A 22,138-nucleotide genomic window follows, 5' to 3' on the forward strand; every position below is an offset into this window, starting at 1 on the left:
GGCAGAAGCAAAAGATAGAAAGGAGAATAGTAAAAGTGGAGGGCAGAGAAACCCAAGGCAAAAAACAAAAAGGGCCACATTACAGCAAAATTCTAAAGGGGCAAAGTGTGTTAAAAAGACAAGCCTGAAGGCTCTGTACCTCAATGTGAGGAGTATTCAGAATAAGGTGGACGAATTAACTGCGCAGATCGCAGTTAACGGATATTATGTAATTTACATCACGGAGACATGGCTCCAGGGTGACCAAGGCTGGGAACTCAACATCCAGGAGTATTCAACATTTAGGAAGGATAGACAGAGAGGAAAAGGAGTTGGGGTGGCGTTGCTGGTTAAAGAGGAAATTAATGCAATGGTAAGGAGGGACATTAGCCTGGATGATATGGAATCTGTATGGGTGGAGCTGTGGAATACCAAAGGGCAGAAAATGCAAGTGGAAGTTGTGTACAGACCACCAAACAGTAGTAGTGAGGTTAGGCACAGTATCAAACAAGAAATAAGGGATGTGTGCAATAAAGGTACAGCAGTTATCATGGGCGACTTAAATCTACATATTGATTGGGCTAACCAAACTGGTAGCAATGCGGTGGAGGAGGATTTCCTGGAGTGTATTAGGGATGGTTTTCTGGACTAATATGTCGAGGAACCAACTAGAGAGCTGGCCATCCTAGACTGGGTGATGTGTAATGAGAAGGGACTAATTAGCAATCTTGTTGTGTGAGACCCCTTGGGGAAGAGTGACCATAATATCGTAGAATTCTTTATTAAGTTGGGGCGAGTGACACAGTTAATTCGGAAACTTGGGTCCTGTACTTAAGGAAAGGTAACTTTGACAGTATGAGGCGTGAATTGGCTAGAATAGACTGGCAAAGGATACTTAAAGGGTTGACGGTGGATAAGCAATGGCAAACATTTAAAGATCACATGGATGAACTTCAGCAATTGCACATCCCTATCTGGAGTAAAAATAAAACGGGGAAGGTGGCTCAACTGTGGCTAACAAGGGAAATTAACAACCGTGTTAAAACCAAGGAAGAGGCATATAAATTGGCTAGAAAAAGCAACAAACCTGAGGACTGGGAGAAATTTAGAATTCAACAGAGAAGGACTAAGGATTTAACAGAGGGGGGAAATAGAGTATGAGAGGAAGCTTGCAGGGAACATAAAAACTGACTGCAAAAGCTTCTATAAATATGTGAAGAGAAAAAGATTAGTGAAGACAAATGTAGGTCCCTTGCAGTCAGATTCAGGTGAATTTATAATGGGGAACAAAGAAATGGCAAACCAATTGAACAAATACTTCGGTTGTCTCTTCCCGAAGGAAGACACAAATAACCTTTCGAATGTACTAGGGGACAGTGGGTCTCGTGAAAAGGAGGAACTGAAGGATATCCTTATTAGGTGGAAAATTGTGTTAGGGAAATTGATGGGACTGAAGGCCAATAAATTCCTGGGGCCTGATAGTCTGCATCCCAGAGAACTTAAGGAAGTGGCCCTAGAATTAGTGGATGCATTGGTGATCATTTTCCAACGGTCTATCGACTCTGGATCAGTTCCTATGGACTGGAGGGTATCTAATGTAACACCACTTTTTAAAAAGGACGGAGAGAGAAAACGGGTAATTATAGACCGGTTAGCCTGACATCAGTAGTGGGGAAAATGTTGGAATCAATCATTAAGGATGAAATAGCAGCGCATTTGGAAAGCAGTGACAGGATCGGTCCAAGTCAGCATGGATTTATTAAAGGGAAATCATGCTTGACGAATATTCTGGAATTTTTTGAGGATGTAACTAGCAGAATGCACAAGGGAGAACCAGTGGATGTGGTGTATTTGGACTTTCAAAAGGCTTTTGACAAGATCCCGCACAAGAAATTGATGTGCAAAATCAAAGCACAGGTATTGATGGTAATGTACTGACGTGGATAGAGAACTGGTTGGCGACAGGAAGCAGGGATTCGGGATAAATGGATCCTTTTCAGAATGGCAGGCAGTGACTAGTGGAGTGCCGCAGGGCTCAGTGCTGGGACTCCAGCTATTTATAATATACATTAACGATTTAGATGAAGGAATTGAGTGTAATATCTTCAAAAGTTTGCAGAAGACACTAAACTGGATAAAGGTGTGAGCTGGGAGGAGGATGCTAAGAGGTTGCAGGGTGACTTTGACATGTTAGGTGAGTGGGCAAATGCATGACAGATGCAGTATAATGTGGATAAATGTGAGGTTATCCATTTTGGGGGCAAAAACACGAAGGCAGAATATCATCTGAATGGCAGCAGATTAGGAAAAGGGGAGGTGCAATGAGACCTGGGTGTCATGGTTCATCAGTCGTTGAAAGTTGGCATGCAGGTACAACAGGCAGTGAAGAAGGCAAATGGTATGTTGGCCTTCATAGCTAGGGGATTTGAGTGTAGGAGCAGGGAGGTCTTATTGCAGTTGTACAGGGCCTTGATGAGGCCTCACCTGGAATATTGTGTTCAGTTTTGGTCTCCTAATCTGAGGAAGGATGTTCTTGCTATTGAGGGAGTGCAGCGAAGGTTCACCAGACTGATTCCAGAGATGACTGGACTGACAGATGAGGAGAGACTGGATCAACTGGGGCTGTATTCACTGGAATTTAGAAGGATGAGAGGGGATCTCATAGAAACGTATAAGATTCTGACAGGACTGGACAGGTTAGATGCAGGAAGAATGTTCCCGATGTTGGGGAAGTCCAGAACCAGGGGACTTAGTCTTAGGATAAGGGGTGGGCCATTTAGGACTGAGATGAGGAGAAACTTCTTCACTCAGAGAATTGTTAACCTGTGGAATTCCCTGCCGCAGAGAGATGTTGATGCCAGTTCATTGGATATATTCAAGAGGGAGTTAGATATGGCACTTACGGCTAAAGGAATCAAGGGGTATGGAGAGAAAGTGGGAAGGGTTACTGAGAGAATGATCAGCCATGATCTTATTGAATGGCGGTGCAGGCTCGAAGGGCTGAATGGCCTATTCCTGCACCTATTTTCTATGTTTCTATGTTTCTATGTTTCTACTCCTGCACATCCTTACTCACACCAACTCACCATGCACCTCCAAGCATCCCTCTCTCTCTATATACATAGAAACATATAAAATCGGTGCAGGAGTAGGCCATTTGGCCCTTCGAGCCTGCATCACCATTCAATAAGATCATGGCTGAACATGCAACTTCAGTACCCCATTCCTGCTTTCTCGCCATTACCCCTTGATGCCCTTTGATCCCCCATTATCACAGGATCTTGCGGAGGCAGCGCTGGTGATACTTCTCCAGCATTTTGTGGTGTCTGCTGTGTATAGTCCACGTGTCTGAGCCCTATGGGAGGGCGGGTATCACTACTGCTCTGTAGACCATGAGCTTGGTGCCGGATTTGAGGTTCTGGTCTTCAAACACTCTCTTCCTCAGGTGACCGAAGGTTGCGCTGGCACACTGAAGACGGTGTTGGACCTCGTCATAAATGTCTGCTCTTGCTGACAGTCGGCTCCCGAGGTATGGAAAATGGTCTGCATTGTCCACGGCCTCGTCATGGATTTTGATAATCGTGGGGCAGTGCTGTGTGGAGGGGTCAAGTTGGTGGAGGACCTTTGTCTTACGGATATTTAGAGTAAGGCCCATGCTCTCGTACGCCTTGGTAAATACGTCGACTATGCCCTGGAGTTCAGCCTCTGTATGCAAGTCATCCTCGACTCCGAGGGACTGCCTATGATGTTGATGACATTATCACATCCCCATCTCACTAGCCACCCCTCACACGCACCCTCACCCTCATCGCCTCAGTAGACAAAATCATGCCAACTAACAACATACAAGGGTAGGGAATGGGGTCTTCTGGAGGGGCTCACAGTGGGCTGTCAATCCGCTGACAATCTTTTATAGTTTAACAGCGAACCCACCTCCAAACCTGCCCTCTGAACGCAAAATCCAAGCATGGGTGTGGTGGTCAGCATGTCCCACTCTGGTATTTCATCCATGGGGCAGCTGTGAATCGGGGCTCATGTTCCCGATACGCCTTCTTGTCCTGCAAGGCTCAGAACAAAATGATAAAATGATAAAGTACCTATTGTACTTCCTGGCTTTAAAGGCAAAAAGATAGCTTGCTCCCAGGTACCACTAACGATGCATTAGATTGACCATGGGTATAAGAACATAAGAACATAAGAATTAGGAACAGGAGTAGGCCATCTAGCCCCTCGAGCCTGCTCCGCCATTCAATAAGATCATGGCTGATCTGGCCGTGGACTCAGCTCCACTTACCCGCCCTCTCCCCGTAACCCTTAATTCCCTTATTGGTTAAAAATCTATCTATATTTGACTGGAAAACATTCAATGAGCTAGCCTCAACTGCTTCCTTGGGCAGAGAATTCCACAGATTCACAACCCTCTGGGAGAAGAAATTCCTTCTCAACTCGGTTTTAAATAGGCTCCTCCGTATTTTGAGGCTGTGCCCCCTAGTTCTAGTCTCCCCTACCAGTGGAAACAACCTCTCTGCCTCTATCTTGTCTATCCCTTTCATGATTTTAAATGTTTCTATAAGATCACCCCTCATCCTTCTGAACTCCAACGATTAAAACCCAGTCTACTCAATCTATCGTCATAACGTAACCCCCTCATTTCTGGAATCAGCCTAGTGAATCGTCTCTGTACCACTTCCAAAGCTAGTATATCCTTCCTTAAGTAAGGTGACCAAAACTGCACGCAGTACTCCAGGTGCGGCCTTACCAATACCTTATACAGTTGCAGCAGGACCTCCCTGCTTTTGTACTCCATCCCTCTCGCAATCAAGGCCAACATTCCATTCGCCTTCCTGATTACCTGCTGCACCTGCAAACTAACTTTTTGGGATTCATGCACAAGGACCCCCAGGTCCCTCTGCACCACAGCATGTTGTAATTTCTCCCCATTCAAATAATATTCCCTTTTACGGTTTTTTTTCACAAGGTGGATGACCTCACACTTTCCGACATTGGATTCCATCTGCCAAACCTTAGCCCATTCGCTTAACCGATCCAAATCTCCTTGCAGCCTCTCTGAGTCCTCAACACAACCCGCTTTCCCACGAATCTTAGTGTCATCTGCAAATTTTGTTGCACTACACTCTGTCCCCTCTTCTAGGTCATCGATGTATATTGTAAACAGTTGTGGTCCCAGCACTGATCCCTGTGGCACACCACTAACCACTGATGTCCAACCGGAAAAGGACCCATTTATCCCGACTCTCTGCTTTCTGTTCGCCAGCCAATTCTCTATCCATGCTAATACATTTCCTCCGACGCCGCGTATCTCTATCTTCTGCAGTAACCTTTTGTGTGGAACCTTATCGAATGCCTTTTGGAAATCTAAATACACCACATCCATCGATACACCTCTATCCACCATGCTCGTTATATCCTCAAAGAATTCCAGTAAGTTAGTTAAACATGATTTACCCTTCATGAATCCATGCTGCGTCTGCTTGATTGCACTATTCCTATCTAGATGTCCCGCTATTTCTTCCTTAATGATAGTTTCAAGCATTTTCCCCACGACAGATGTTAAACCAACCGGCCTATTGTTACCTGCCTTTTGCCTGCCCCCTTTTTTAAACAGAGGCGTTACATTAGCTGCTTTCCAATCTGCTGGTACCTCCCCAGAGTCCAGAGAATTTTGGTAGATTATAACGAATGCATCTGCTATAACTTCCGCCATCTCTTTTAATACCCTGGGATGCATTTCATCAGGATCAGGGGACTTGTCTACCTTGAGTCCCATTAGCCTGTCCAGCACTACCCCCCTAGTGATAGTGATTGTCTCAAGGTCCTCCCTTCCCACATTCCTGTGGCCTGCAAATTTTGGCATGGTTTTTGTGTCTTCCACTGTGAAGAACGAAGCAAAATAATTGTTTAAGGTCTCAGCCATTTCCACATTTCCCATTATTAAATGCCTCTTTTCATCTTCTAAGGGACCAACATTTACTTTAGTTACTCTTTTCTGTTTTATATATCTGTAAAAGCTTTTACTATCTGTTTTTATGTTTTGCGCAAGTTTACCTTCGTAATCTATCTTCCCTTACTTTATTGCTTTTTTCGTCATTCTTTGCTGTTGCTTAAAATTTTCCCAATCCTCTAGTTTCCCACTAACCTTGGCCACCTTATACGCATTGGTCTTTGATTTGATAATTTCCTTTATTTCCTTGGTTATCCACGGCTGGTTATCCCTTCTCTTGCCGCCCTTCTTTTTCACTGGAATATATTTTTGTTGCGCAATATGAAAGAGCTCCTTAAAAGTCCTCCACTGTTCCTCAATTGTGCCACGATTTAGGCTTTGTTTCCAGTCTACTTTAGCCAACTCTGCCCTCATCCCACTCTAGTCCCCTTTGTTTAAGCATAGTACGCTCGTTTCTGACACAACTTCCTCACCCTCAATCTGTATTACAAATAAAACCATACTGTGATCACTCATTCCGAGAGGATCTTTTACTAGGAGATCGTTTATTTTTCCTGTCTCATTACACAGGACCAGATCTAAGATGGCTTGCTCCCTTGTACATTCTGTTACATACTGTTCTAAGAGACAATCCCGTGTGCATTCTATGAATTGCTCCTCCAGGCTACCCCGTGCAATTTGATTTGACCAATCGATATGTAGGTTAAAATCCCCCATGACTACTGCCATTCCTTTTTCACATGCCTCCATTATTCCCTTGATTATTGCCCGCCCCACCGTGAAGTTATTATTTGAAGGCCTATAAACTATGCCGACCAGTGACTTTTTCCCCCTTACTATCTCTAATCTCCACCCACAATGATTCAACATTTTGTTCATTCAAGCCAATATCATCCCTCACAACTGCCCTGATATCATCTTTTATTAACAGAGCTACTCCACCTCCTTTCCCTTCTTGTCTATCTTTCTGAATCGTCAAATCCCCCTGTATGTTTAATTCCCAGTCTTGGCCACCCTGCAACCATGTTTCTGTAATGGCCACCAAATCATACCCATTTGTAATGATTTGTGCCGTCAAGTCATTTACTTTATTTCGAATGCTGTGTGCATTTAGGTAGAGTGTTTTCATCCTAGTTTTTAAACCATGATTTTTAGATTTGACCCCTCCTGCAGCCCCTTTATATTCAGCGGCCCTTTTTGTTTCTTGTCTTGGGTTTCTCTGCCCTCCACTTTTACTCATCTCCTTTCTATCTTTTGTTTTTGTCTCCTTTTTGTTTCCCTCTGTCTCCCTGTATTGATTCCCATCCCCCTGCCATATTAGTTTAACTCCTCCCCAACAGCACTAGCAAACACTCCCCCTAGCAGATTGGTTCTGGTCCTGCCCAAGTGCAGACTGTCCGGTTTGTACTGGTCCCACCTCCCCCAGAACCTGTTCCAATGCCCCACGAATTTGAATCCCTCCCTGCTGCACCACTGCTCAAGCCACGTATTCATCTGTGCTATCCTGTGATTCCTACTCTAACTAGCACGTGGCACTGGTAGCAATCCCGAGATGACTACTTTTGAGGTCCTACTTTTTAATTTAGCTCCTAGCTCCTTAAATTCGTCTCATAGGACCTCATCCCTTTTTTTACCTATGTCGTTGCTACCAATATGCACCACAACAACTGGCTGTTCTCCCTCCCTTTTTATAGTGTCCTGCACCCGCTTGGAGACATCCTTGACCCTTGCACCAGGGAGGCAACATACCATCCTGGTGTCTCGGTTGCGGCCGCAGAAACGCCTATCTATTCCCCTTATGATTGAGTCCCCTATCACTATCGCTCTCCCACTCTTTTTCCTGCCCTCCTGTGCAACAGAGCCAGCCATGGTGCCATGAACTTGGCTGCTGCTGCCCTCCCCTGATGAGTCATCTCCCTCAACAGCACTCAAAGCAGTGTATCTGTTTTGCAGGGGGATGACCACATGGAACCATTGCACTACCTTCCTTGTACTACTCTTCCTGCTGGTCTTCCATTCCCTTAGTGGCTGTGGATCCTTCTCATGTGGTAAGACCAACTCACTACACGTGCCACTCATGTCATTCTCAGCATCGTGGATGCTCCAGAGTGAATCCACCCTCAGCTCCAATTATATGGTTGTGTGGTGGTCCATATCCAGAGACTTGGATTAATCATGAGTTCAAATCCCACTCTGGCAGTTTGAATTCAAGTTGACTTTTTTTAAAATTTGTAAATAAAAAGCTTATATCAGTAAAAGTGATTATGAAGCTTTCGGATTGTCATAAAAACCCAACAGGTTGACGAATCTCCAATAGCGAAGGAAACCTGTCGTCCTTAGCTGGTCTGGCCAATCAGTAGCTCTAGACCCATACCTCTAGCCACTTAGTAATATCAAACCGTTATAGCGGTTCAAGGGGCAGGCCCACTACCACCTTCCCTGGGCAATTAGGGATAGATGCCCAAACCCCAAGAATTAACTAAAGAAACCTAAGAAGAATGCAGCCCGGTTTCACTAGTCCGACAGCTTCCTCTCGACTTCCGTGCAGATGCACTAGGCCGTTGATCTTTATTTCTGTTTAATTTGGCAGTGTTAAGCTGTATTTCATTGTTTTATTTCCCCAGATATCATTTCACATTGGCATGTTGGAATTACAACCAAATTCTCATGTAGAAATAGCTTTGCACAATACAGAAAATGGCAAAGGTAATTTTATGGTCCAGTGCACAGTACAGATATTGCACTTTGTTTTTATAATTGCACAATGGCCAGTGGAATCCCTTTACCCACAAAGGTCAAAGACTGCACATTTTTATTTTTCAAGAAAATTCTCTGGCATGGCAGTATAATGACATCATTACACAACCCCTAATGTAACATTGGCAGTAATACGCTGGCACAATACAACAGCATTAGGACAATTATGTTGTTGTCACCACAACCCCTCCCCCCCTAAACCTACCACCATAATGACAAATAAAGAGAGCATAGAAAAAGTATACAATCCCTGTGATGTCTTATGATACATTTGTGACTGCCTCGTTAAACTTGAAAACGTCCCAGTTTTAGGTCAAAATTGAGTGTGTGCAAATAAATTCAAAGTAGTCTAATCTAGAGAATTCTTACATTATCAGTTCAGGTTGGAGTTCCTTTTTAGGGCCCAATAAGTTTTCTTTTCTTTTTTATTTATTTTAATATAACAAGTTATTTTGGCTGTTGAAGAGGGGATTTGTCCATCCTTGGTTTCACCCTGTCACGTGTTACCTGTAGCAGAAAGGATGAATGAATGGTCTGCTCCAGATCTTCTTCCGCATCAGTGAAACAGACTACCAGGAGATTACTTTGGAATAACTCGATTTCAAATTTTCTTCCCTCCTCATTAGGAAACTATTGACCTTCCTTATTTTTGATTTTATTGAAATGGTGGTTGTGATGTATGTAGCACTCAAATCACTGACTCCACACGGTCTGGTGTTGTAGTAACTGCTGTGACCTTAGTTCTTTATTGTGTAACTCCAGAGTGCCTCTCAGGTGTGGTGGGCAGCCTTTTATACTCTGTCTTGCAGGTTCTTTCAGGTCTCCCACCACAGTGCCCTCTGTGGCGCACCATTGTACTTATACATTTAATGTACCTGGACAATACATAACATCTCACTCCCCCCCCAGCTCCAAAAGCCATTGCCGGTACCTCGGCCTTGTTTGTCCTGGTTGGTTTGTGAGTGTGAGTCCATGACCATCCACTTCCCACTTCCCGCCCCCCCATGTAGAGATTATGCTTGTGATCCGGTGCAAGCATGTGGTATTAGCAGTCCTTACATGGGTGATGAAGTACACGAGTATAATCTCCAACAGAAAGCAGGTATACATAGACAGTACATTTGTATGGTACATATGATATGTGGTACAGATGTTATGTCAAAAGGTTGCAGGTGCACTGAACAGTTATTTAATTCCAGCTCCATTGGGTGAGGTACGGTGGTAGAGTACTGCCCCTTTTCACCCGAGGTGATGGCTGTGCTGAGACAAGGTATCGCAACTAGTGCGTTGCCTCTGTTCTCTGTAGTCGCCTTAGCGGCTCATCTGCAGCTATTGAACCCTTGCATGAATCACGTAAAATCGAAAATCGCACTGGCCCCTTAGGCATGTTAGTCACGGATCCATTAGCCCTTTTACTTGTACCTCGTGGTATTAACTCTTTTCATAAATCATTCATAGCCATCATTTTAAACACAGTAACCATTCAGCATCAAAATGTCAACTCTTATCCTAAATCACTTCATCATACAAATCGCATTACACATTTCGACTTGCTCTTGCCTTACAAAAGTCTTTTTGTGGGGACCGCCAACGGTGTAAGGACCTTTTAAGGCTCCTGGTGCATTTCCCTTTTAAGACGCCATCTTGTGGTTCCCACGAGGCTTCCCTTGATCGCTGCCATTTTAGTTGTACTGCTTGCCTTTGTTCTTTGCAGAGCTCTGCTGCCACGAGGCTCGCCACCATCTTGAGCTCGCTGGCCTGACGTTTTACTCTCTGGAATAGAAGGAATAAAGAAGAAAGAAGGAAGGAAAATGGCCAAAACAATCCGATCTTGAATCTGGCTCTTTGAATTCGATCCGTCATAGTCCCTGTCAGAACGGCCTCCGTGATTGCTGCCGTATCCTCCGCTCTGGCTCCTGCACCCACCCGAGTAGCTGTCGTGTTCTCCCGAGTCGTACCTGCCGTCGCCGTAGCCTCCGTTGCCGCTGCAGCCTCCACGCCTGCCGCTGCGCCAGAACTGCCGCCTCTCCTGCAGCCGCCATAGGAGCCACCACCGCCGCCACTCCTGTGGCCTCTGCTCCTGTCCCAGTAACTGCCGCCTCTCCTGTGGCCTCTGCTCCTGTCCCAGTAACTGCCGCCTCTCCTGTGGCCTCCGCTCCTGTCCCAGTAACTGCCGCCTCTCCTGTGGCCTCCGCTCCTGTCCCAGTAACTGCCGCCTCTCCTGTGGCCTCTGCTCCTGTCCCAGTAACTGCCGCCTCTCCTGTGGCCTCCGCTCCTGTCCCAGTAACTGCCGCCTCTCCTGTGGCCTCTGCTCCTGTCCCAGTAACTGCCGCCTCTCCTGTGGCCTCTGCTCCTGTCCCAGTAACTGCCGCCTCTCCTGTGGCCTCTGCTCCTGTCCCAGTAACTGCCGCCTCTCCTGTGGCCTCTGCTCCTGTCCCAGTAACTGCCGCCTCTCCTGTGGCCTCCGCTCCTGTCCCAGTAACTGCCGCCTCTCCTGTGGCCTCCGCTCCTGTCCCAGTAACTGCCGCCTCTCCTGTGGCCTCTGCTCCTGTCCCAGTAACTGCCGCCTCTCCTGTGGCCTCCGCTCCTGTCCCAGTAACTGCCGCCTCTCCTGTGGCCTCTGCTCCTGTCCCAGTAACTGCCGCCTCTCCTGTGGCCTCTGCTCCTGTCCCAGTAACTGCCGCCTCTCCTGTGGCCTCCGCTCCTGTCCCAGTAACTGCCGCCTTTCCTGTGGCCTCTGCTCCTGTCCCAGTAACTGCCGCCTCTCCTGTGGCCTCTGCTCCTGTCCCAGTAACTGCCGCCTCTCCTGTGGCCTCCGCTCCTGTCCCAGTAACTGCCGCCTTTCCTGTGGCCTCTGCTCCTGTCCCAGTAACTGCCGCCTCTCCTGTGGCCTCTGCTCCTGTCCCAGTAACTGCCGCCTCTCCTGTGGCCTCTGCTCCTGTCCCAGTAACTGCCGCCTCTCCTGTGGCCTCTGCTCCTGTCCCAGTAACTGCCGCCTCTCCTGTGGCCTCTGCTCCTGTCCCAGTAACTGCCGCCTCTCCTGCAGCCGCCATAGCCGCCACAACCGCCGCCGCTGTCCCGGCCTCCACCGTAGCCGTGACCGCCGCCCGACTCTTCCTCCGCGTGGGCCCCCCCGGACTTGTCGGCCATCGATGGACCTCCCGTTCATCACCCGCAGCACATCGCCGGCTCGCACCTCAGCAATCGGCCCGCACTTGAACAACTGCTCTTCCAGGGTCTGCTCGTCTGTGGAGGCTGATGCTGCGGGATTGCTTGAGGTCAGGAGTTCTGGGCTGCTGTTGCCTGTGTGTGGATTTAGACTGCCGATGAACGGCTTCTTCCTCCTCCAGCTCGGTCGACGCTGCTCTTTGGGAACCCGGGGAACAGCAGTCTGTGGAGGAATGAAGTCTTTCCAGCTCCCGCGGACCTTCCCCATCCACCTCCTGCCGCGAAGCGTCGGCCCATCGCCTGCAATGACCCACAAAGGTAAACCGTTTGTTTCGCTCCCATGAGATACCTGCATCTCCGCTCTGCAAAGAACAGATATCAGTTTCTTGGTGTAGGTACGCAGCCTTGCTGTGACCGGGACCAGCTTGGGTTTTGCAGCTGGGTTGACCCACAGTTTTTCAAAAGTTTCCTGACTCATCAATGACGGACCCAATCCAGTGTCCATTTCCATACTCACTGGGAGTCCGTTAATCTTGACCTCCGTAATCACCGGGGCTGAACCGTCGGTACACGTATACAGTCCAAACAACCTCTCGTCTTCTTCCGCCTGCTCCTCGCTGGAAAATGGAGCCTCTACCATCTCCTCAGCCACACGGTGAGTCAGGTGTCTTTTACACATACGCTGAAGGTGGCTTCTCGTGTGGCAGGTATTGCACGTGTACTCTGCAAACCTGCATCGGTGAGCCCCATGGCTTCCTCTCCAGCGGCAGCATAGCGCTGCTCGATTAGCCCCCCTTGGCGGATTCTGAGTTCCAGGACCCCGAGGTCCATGCTCTCTGCCCTGGGCAGAGCCACGTTCTGCAGTTTTGTCCGTGGTGGGTGCTATCCTGTGGATATTACCTGCCGGGTTCGAGACTGTGTGGATCATCTGCTTGGTGCTGCAAGTCGAGGTCATAAACGCCCGGCTGATGGTGATGTCTTGCTTCAGGGTGACTGTAGGTTCAGTGGATAGCAGCTTGTGAAGGAAACCCTCATGGCCAATCCCCATAACAAAAACGTCTTGCAAAGCCTCGTCAAGGTGTATGCCAAAATCACACGGCGCCGCGAGTCTCCTGAGGTCTGCAGCATATTTGGTGACATCCTGGCCCTCAGGTCTGCAGTGGTGGTCGGATTTGTGCCGGGCCGTGAGGATGCTCTCTTTCGGTTTGAGTTGGTCACAAATGAGTGTGATCAGCTCCTCATATGACTGTCCTGGCGCTCTCGGGTGCCAGCAAATCCCTGACGAGAGAGTAAACCTCATCGCCACAACTGGAAAGTAATATCGCCTTACGCGTCTCTCTCAGTGCGTCTGTGTGCCCCGTCAGGTTGTTTGCTGTGAAGTAGTACTCAAGCCTTTCCGTAAAGGCCTCCCAATCATTGCCCACCGTAAAATCCTTTAATGAGCCCAGAGTAGCCATGGTTGCGTGAAGTTCGTCTGTGTCCTTGTCGCCAATGTGATGTATGTAGCACTCAAATCACTGACTCCACGGTCTGGTGTTGTAGTAACTGCTGTGACCTTAGTTCTTTATTGTGTAACTCCAGAGTGCCTCCCAGGTGTGGTGATCAGCCTTTTATACTCTGTCTTGCAGGTACTTTCAGGTCTCCCATCACAGCGCCCTCTGTGGCGCACCATTGTACTTGTACACTTAATGTACCTGGACAATACATAACAGTGGTGTCTGTGTTGAGCACCCGGGGAGCTGGGTTCATTTTTCCTGGTATCCGTGGCTCTTCTACTAAAGGCTAACTAAAGAAATAAAGGACGGTATCCAATTAAAAACAAGGGCAGACAAAGTGGCCAAAACTAGTGGGAGGACAGAAGATTGGGAAGCTTTAAAAGCCAGCAAAGAATGACTTAAAAAATGATTAAGAAAGGGAAGATAGACGATGAAAGTAAACTAGCATGAAATATAAAAACAGATAGCAAGAGTTTCTATAGGTATATAAAAATGAAAAGAGTGGCTAAAGTAAATGTTGGTCCCTTAGAGGACGAGACGGGGAAATTAGTAATGGGGAACATGGAGATGGCAGAAACTCTGAACAAATATTTTGTATCAGTCTTTACGGTAGAGGACACTAAATATATTCTAACAGTGGATAGTCAAGGGACTATAGGGGAGGAGGTACTTAACACAATCACAAAAATTAAGGAGATGGTACTCAGTAAGATAATGGGACTAAAGGCAGATAAATCCCCTGGACTTGATGTCTTGCATCCTTGGATCTGAAGAGAAGTAGCAGCAGGGATTGTGGATGCATTGGTTGTAATTTACCTAAATTCCCTGGATTCTGGGGAGGTCCCAGCAGATTGGAAAACTGCAAATGTAACACCCCTATTTAAAAAAGGAGGCAGACAAAAATCAGGAAACTATAGACCAGTTAGCCTAACATCTGTGGTTGGGAAAATGTTGGAGTCCATTAATGAAGAAGCAGGAGCAGGACATTTGGAAAAGCAAAATTTGGTCACGCAGAGTCAGCATGGATTTATGAAGGGGAAGTCAGGTTTGACAAATTTGCTGGAATTCTTTGAGGATGTAACAAACAGGGTGGATAAAGGGGAACCAGGGATGTGGTGTATTTGGACTTCCAGAAGGCATTTGACAAGGTGCCACTTAAAAGGTTACTGCACAAGATAATAGTTCACAGGGTGAGGGTTAATATATTAGCATGGATAGAGGATTGGCTAACTAACAGAAAACAGAGAGTCGGGATAAATGGATCATTCTCAGGTTGGCAATCAGTAACTATTGGGGTGCTGCAGGGATCAGTGCTGGGACCCCAACTATTTACAATCTATATTAACGACTTGGATGAAGGGACCGAGTGTAACATAGCCAAGTTTGCTGACGATACAAGATGGGAGGAAAAGCAATGTGTGAGGAAGAAACAAAAAAACTTGCAAAAGGACATAGACAGGCTAAGTGAGTGGCCAAAAATTTGGCAGATGGATTATAATATTGGAAAGTGTGAAGTTATGCATTTCGGCAGAAAAAAACGAAGAGCAAGTTATTATTTAAATGGAGAAAGATTGCAAAGTGCTGCAGTACGATGTGACCTGGGGGTCCTGGTGCATGAAACACAAAAGGTGAGTCTGCTGGTACAGTAAATGATCAGGAAAGCCAATGGAATCTTGGCCTTTATTGCAAAGGGGATGGAGTATAAATGCAGGGAAGTCTTGCTACAATTATACAGGGTATTGGTGGGGCCACACCTGGAATACTGCATGCAGTATTGTTTTCTATATTTAAGAAACTATCTACTTGCTTTGGAGGCAGTTCAGAGAAGGTTCACTCGGTTGATTCTGGAGATGAGGGGGTTGCCTTATGAGGGAAGGTTGAGTAGGTTGGGCCTCTACTCATTGGAATTCAGAAGAATGAGAGGTGATCTTATCAAAATGTATAAGATTATGAGAGGCTTGACAAGGTGAATGCAGAGAAGATGTTTCCATTGATTGGGGAGACTAGAACTAGGGGGCATAATCTTAGAATAAGGGGACTCCCATTTAAACTGAGATGAGGAGGAATTTCTTCTCTCGGAGGGTTGTAAATCTGTGGAATTCGCTGCCTCAGAGAGCTGTGGAAGCTGGGTCATTGAATAAATTTAAGAGAGATAGACAGTTTCTTAACCAATAAGGGAGCGGGCAGGGTAGTGGACCTGAGTCCATGATCGGGTCAGCCATGATCGTATTAAATGGCAGAGCATGCTCGAGGGGCCATATGGCCTACTACTGTTCCTATTTCTTATGTTCCACCAAAGTTACAGCACGCAAGCAGGAGAGACTCGCTCGGAAATTCCCGCTCCTAGTGTCAGCTTCAAATAGACCAAATACCTCTCAGGAATATGAAAAGTAAAACTCTCTGTAGTTTGCTTATGCGAAAACATAACCTGAATCTCAGCGGGACATAGCTACTGCACATAGGAAATTTCTAGCCTCCATACAATAGCCACCCTGAAAGGCTGTCTGAATGTGAGTGGCAATTCACTGCCAACAGAAATGGTTACATAGCAGACTGGTCATGTTACTGGACTAGTAATCCAGACAACATGGATTCTACTCCCACTCTGTCACTTTGAAAATTTGCATTTAATTTAAAACAATCTGCACCCCGATTGGGAGAGGTAAACTTCCGAGGCCGGGACTTTTAGCGCCCGCTGCTGAATTGCCCTTATGTCCCTGAAAGGAAGCAGAGCACAATTTCCCATGATTTACTTCCTTTGGGGGCGGACCACGCTAGGGCTGCCATTGTCGAGCCGATCCGAGAGTCGGCCGACAAAAAAAGATGGCAGCCCAGGGTGCTGGCACCCTCCCCTTTAAGCACCGCCCTGAGAATCGATTTCAGCCAAACTTGCGGCCCTCGGGGCAATTTCCTCGCAGGGCGTAAGGGGTTGGTGTGGGATGGTGAGTGGTCGGCGCACACGGAGATTATGTCATCGTCAGTTGCGCGGTGGCCCGGGACGCTAACCACAGGGTGTGGCACTGCCATGGCAGTGCCTCCCTAAATTCCCGGGAGGCGGTAGTGCCCTCTCCCCGGGGGAAAACTGTCTTGAAAACGGAGCTGCTAACGGGGCTATAAAAAAGGGTACTTTCACTCCCCTGGTATCAGTAAAAGCTGTCTGATTGTTGTCAAAGCCCAACCAGTTCATGAATGCCCTTCAGGGAAAGAAACCTGCTGTCCTTTTCTGGTCTGGCCTATATCTGACTCCGTTCCTAGACAATGGAACAATGAAACATTATCATGGCAGCCAAATTCTGTCGAAGCTATGATCATAAGAACATAAGAAATAGGAGTAGGAATAGGCCATTTGGCCCCTCGAGCTGATCTTCTACCTCAACTCCAATTTCCTGCACTATCCCCATATTCCTTGATTCTCTTAATATCCAATAAAATGTTGATCGCTGTCTTGAATATACTCAATGACTGAGCATCCACAGCCCTCTGGGGTAGAGAATTCCAAAGATTCATCACCCTCTGAGTGAATAAATGTCTCCTCATCTCATTCCCAAATGGCCCACCCCTTATTCTGAGACTGTGACCCCTGGTTCTAGATTCTCCAGCCAGGGGAAACACCCTCCCTGCATCTACCCTGTCAAGCCCTGCAAGAATTTTGTATGTTTTAATGAGATCACCTCTCATTCTTCTAAACTCGAGAGAATATAGGCCTAGTCTGCTTTTAGAGAAGGGTATCACAGAAGAAACTGATTTCAGAATATTCATGTTATCACCAGGAGAGCTGGCAAGTTGTGACGTGACACCCACACAGAATCCAAAGTATGGCTCACACTGCGAGCACGAGAGTATGTGCAGCACAGTGTTTGGGCCTGCCAGTGGAGGAATAAGAAAGTGTATGTTTCAACGGCTAAGTCTGTGGCTGATCAGTTTAATGTTAGACTGCCCAAGAAGGTAGAAAGCAGCTCTGTTTGGCTTCAAATTTACACAAAGGTTAGAGGTTGATGTTTTTCTCTGAGGACTTCGACGTAAAGTGGATGAGTTATAGCTCAGCTGATTGTAACAGCTGTAAAAGGTCTCAGTCCAGTTCCTAGTAGAATATGAATGCACAGTACAAACCTACCCCTAATTAGGCAGTCTGAACCTTGAGAGGCTCGACTGAAAATATTTGGTGCAGTAAATTTGCTCCACATTTGTAAAGTTTGAGACAATATTGATGAGAGTGTTGCTGCCAATTTGCCACATTTGGTATAGAGGGAGTACCACCAGGAATCTAAGGGCTCAAGTTTCGGACACCTGCTAGAACGGCGCACATCGGAGAGGCTCGCCTAATTTGTAGAACAAAAATTGCGCCGAATACTTACCTCACGATTCTCCAATATCTGTAGGTCCATTTCCACCTCGACGCGGTGCAGCAGGAGCTGCTGGGGGGCGGAGCTACAGCCTTGCGCCAAAAACAGTGCCTGCAGCTCCGCGCGTGCGCAGTGGAGGCTGCGTGTGTGCGCAGTAGATCCTGGCCCTCCCAGCGCGTTCTGTCTCCGGGTGACGACTCTAGCCCTGGCCGAAGGGATGTCGCCCCTATCCCCAGCCGAGTAGCCTGACACTGCTTACCTCATCGTCGGCGGGGCCTGCCCGCCCAGCATCTCGCTGGGGGCGGGCCCTGCCCAAAGTGTCGGCGGCCGTGACGGCCCGGCATCGGCTGCGTGTGACTCTGCCTGAAGTCCTCGGCAGGGCCCATTCAGCTTCTTCTGCCCCCCGCATTCATCTCCCCCCCCCGTTCATATCTTCTCCCCCCCCATTCATCTCCCCCCCATTCATTGCCCCCCATTCATCTTCCCCCATTCATATCTTCTCCCCATTCATCTTCCCCCCCATTCATCTCCCCCCCATTCATCTTCCCCCCATTCATTTCCCCCCCATTCATCTTCCCCCCATTCATCTCGCCCCATTCATATCTTCTCCCCCCGTTCATCTCCCCCCCATTCATCTTCCCCCCATTCATTTCCCCCCCATTCATCTTCCCCCCCATTCATCTCGCCCCATTCATATCTTCTCCCCCCGTTCATCTTCCCCCCGTTCATCTTCCTCCCCATTCATATCTTCTCCCCCCCATTCATCTCCCCCACATTCATCTTCCCCCCATTCATATCTTCTCCCCCCCCTTCATCTCCCTCCTCCATTCATATCTTCTCCCCCCCATTCATCTCCCCCCCATTCATCTTCTCGCCGCTTCTCTTCTCACCCCCACCCCCTCTCTCTTCTCCCCCCTCTCTTTTCCCTCCCTTTCTTCTCCTCCCCCTCCGTTCTTCTCCCACCTCTCTTCTCCTTCTCACCCACTCTCTTCTCCCCCTTCTCCCCCCCTTCTTTGCCCCACTCTCTTCTTCTCCCCCCTCTTCTTCTCCCTCCCCCTTCCTCCCTCCCCCCTTTGCTATCAGAAACACAGAGAGATACTGACAGAGACACTGACAGAGACAGAGAGAGAGAGACACTGGGGGGCCCATCCCAGCATGCTGTTGGAGGGCTCCCATGCTGCAGTCGGTGAGTAGAAATAATTTTTTATTTATTGATTGATTTTTTTTTGGATTGATTTATTAGTTGATCTATTGATTTATTTATTATTTATTATTGATGATGGCTCTTTATTTGTAAAAGTGAAGTGTTTAATGTTTGTAAACTTCCCTCCCCCCCCCCCCAATCTCTCGTTCCCTACACCTGATTTATAAGTGTAGGCAAGGTTTGCCCTGAGCGTACAAAAATCTACACTTACTCCATTCTAAGTTAGTTTGGAGTAAGTTTTCGCTGTCTAAACTTGCAAAAGAGGCGTAAGTGGCTAGACACACCCCCTTTTGAAAAAAAAATCTGTTCTAAAATGGAACTATTCGAACTCACTAGAACTGGAACAAACTAAAAGCCGAGAATTGCAATTTCTAAGATGCTCCATTCTAAACTAGTTGCTCCAAAAAAATAGGAGCAACTCAGGCTGAAACTTGAGCCCCTATTTTCCAGCAATTAATAATCCCATTATAAGCTTGAACTAAAATAAGGTAGTTGGCAAGTTATTGTTCAATCTCACATTAAAGCTCCAATTTTCTACTGGCAGCATGGAGCCTCGCTGGTCCATCGACAGGGGTTGGAAATCGGACACCGGGCCCCATTCACAGTGCATTCTATCTTCTGATGCACCCATTAAGCATGTGCTGCATCCTCTTCACCTATGTGTAGCTCATCCAAAACTCTGCTGCCCTTAACCTAACTCACACCAAGTCACGTTCACCTATCACCCATGAATTCAAGCAATTTTACTGAATTGAAAAGCATAGCCTGCACTGTTTTCATGTCACTTCATATATATATAGATCTGTTCAGCTTCCTGAAAAGGTTTTGAGCTTCAATTAACTTGTGTAGATTTTATTTTGAACAAACCTTTTTAGACTTAACAAAGTATTTTATAATTACTGTTTTAAAAAAATGACTAATTGCTTTGGAAGGTACAATGAGGTCGATCCAGAGAGACTGCAATTTTCCTTTATTATGGAGCAGATCTATTCGTCTCCTGTGTTGGCGAAGTACAGGCTGTCATCTGTCTTTTCAGACACAAGACCAGCGACTGTCCACTCCTCCAGCCGCACATCCTCCAGAAACCCCTCCACTTCAGTAACATCGCTACGTTTGGTCCAGTTCTTATTATTGTGCTCGCTGATCAACATTGGCTCCCAGTCCGACAATGCCTCAATTTTGAAATTATCATCCTTGTTTTCAAATCCCTCCAAGGCCTCGCCCCTCCCTATCTCTGTAACCACCTCCAGCTCTACAACCCTCTGCGATCTCAGCGTCCCTTCAATTCTGCCTCTTGCGTCTCCCCCATTTTAATCGTTCCACCATTGGCGGCCGTGCCTTCAGATGCCAAGGCTTTAAACTCTGGAATTCCCTTTTGAAACCTCTCTGCCTCGCTACCTCTTTCCTCCTTTAAGATGGTCCTTAAAATCTACCTCTTTGACCGAGCATCTGACATAAAATCTCCTTACGTGGCCGGGTGTCAAATTTTGTTTGATAACGCTCCTGTGAAGTGCCTTGGGACGTAAAGGCACTATATAAATACAAGTTGTTGTTGTTGTAGCATTACATCCACATCGGAGGCTATTTTCTAGTTTGTCATCCACTTCATTTACTTCTTGTTGTCCTAATATTCTGTATGGGCTGGAGGAGATTTGCCCAGGATCCATAACAACTAGTTTGAGTGAACACCAGACTTGTGGAGTTGATAACAGTGCAATGTTAAATTTCTTCACGGCGCTGTCCAATACGACAGCCTATCAGTCATGCAGTCACTTCCACTGTATCGACTAGTTAGGCAGTACAGTTCAATCTTTTTTTGTAATGTATTTGTGTGTTGTTCAATCTCAATACAATAAGAACATTTAACATTTTCAATTATTAACTGACCACATAGCCCAGTGTACCATTTAGTTTTTAACATTTCAACATTATCCCAGACTAGCGTGTTGAATGATAAGTAAAATTTAAAAACTACTAACATCAGTATGTTAAATGAAAAGAGCAGTGAACAGTTAGATCATTAATTCCAGGAGTTTTTGGAAAAGGTATTTTTTTTACGTTGAAAGATTATGTCGGTAATAATTAAATGCAACTGTCTCTCGGTGAGAAGAATGATATAATATATACCTAATTTGTAATTTTACACCGATTTACTATGAGTAATAACTTTGTTATGTTTTTTTTAATCAAAAACATGAAAATATTAACTCACAGTTACTACATCACAATGTGTTATATTCACAATAAAGCTCACCAAGGCATTAACAGATTCAGTTATTCAAGACAGCAGGAAAGAAATATTACATTGCGCCTTTCACAGCCTCAGGATTTTTCAATATAGTTAATGAAGTACTTTTTAAAAATCCAGACACAGTTATAATGTACAAAACACAGTCGCCAATTTGTGCACAGCAAGATCCCACAAAAAAGCGGTACGTGACCAGACCATGGGAGAGAAATTCAGTCGCGCCTCAGTTGGGGCGGTGTCCCGGACGGAGCGGTAAATTTTTCGCCGACAAATGGTTTGCATCTGCTGCCGCAAAATTCATCAGCTGGGCCCAGAGTTTGGAGCAGGCCACTAAGGGAGGCGTTGCACACCACCTTTAGGGCACTAGGCTGGCTGAGCAAGCGAAAATCCCGAGGTAAACAGTCAACCCCATCGATACCAGCACCAAATGTCCCAGCGGGGGGCTGGAAGCTGGACGCCCGGGCGCAAGTGCTTTCCACCACCATTTCCGTCTCTCCGGGGCGCTAATTGGGGTGACAGAAGACTAAAAATCCAGTCCCATATGTTATAGGTGTTGGTTGAGAGATAAATGCTAGCCAGGAAACCAGGAGAATTCCCCTTCTCGAATAGTACAGTGGGATCTTTAACATCCATTTGAAGGGGCAGATAAGGCCTTGCTTTAATGCCCCAGACACCACGTCAGACAGTGCAACACTCCTTCATTATTACACTGAAGTACCAGCCGAGAATACATGCAGAAGTCTCTGGGATGTGGCCTAAAACCATATCCTTCTAGTTTAGAGGTAAGATGGTTGCCATTGAGCCAAGGCTGAAACCTTAGACTTACTGATTTTTAACTTACACTTTTACAGACACGTTCAACATGTTATATAAAATAACAGAGGCTGAGTAGGAAGTTAAGGGTTCATTGCCAACTTCAGGTTCTGCTAATGTTTTCAAATCACTCAAACTTGGCTCACGTAGATAATGACATTTTTTAAC

The sequence above is a fragment of the Pristiophorus japonicus genome, chromosome 7 (genome assembly GCF_044704955.1).
Source record: "Pristiophorus japonicus isolate sPriJap1 chromosome 7, sPriJap1.hap1, whole genome shotgun sequence".
Lineage (NCBI taxonomy): Eukaryota > Metazoa > Chordata > Chondrichthyes > Pristiophoridae > Pristiophorus > Pristiophorus japonicus.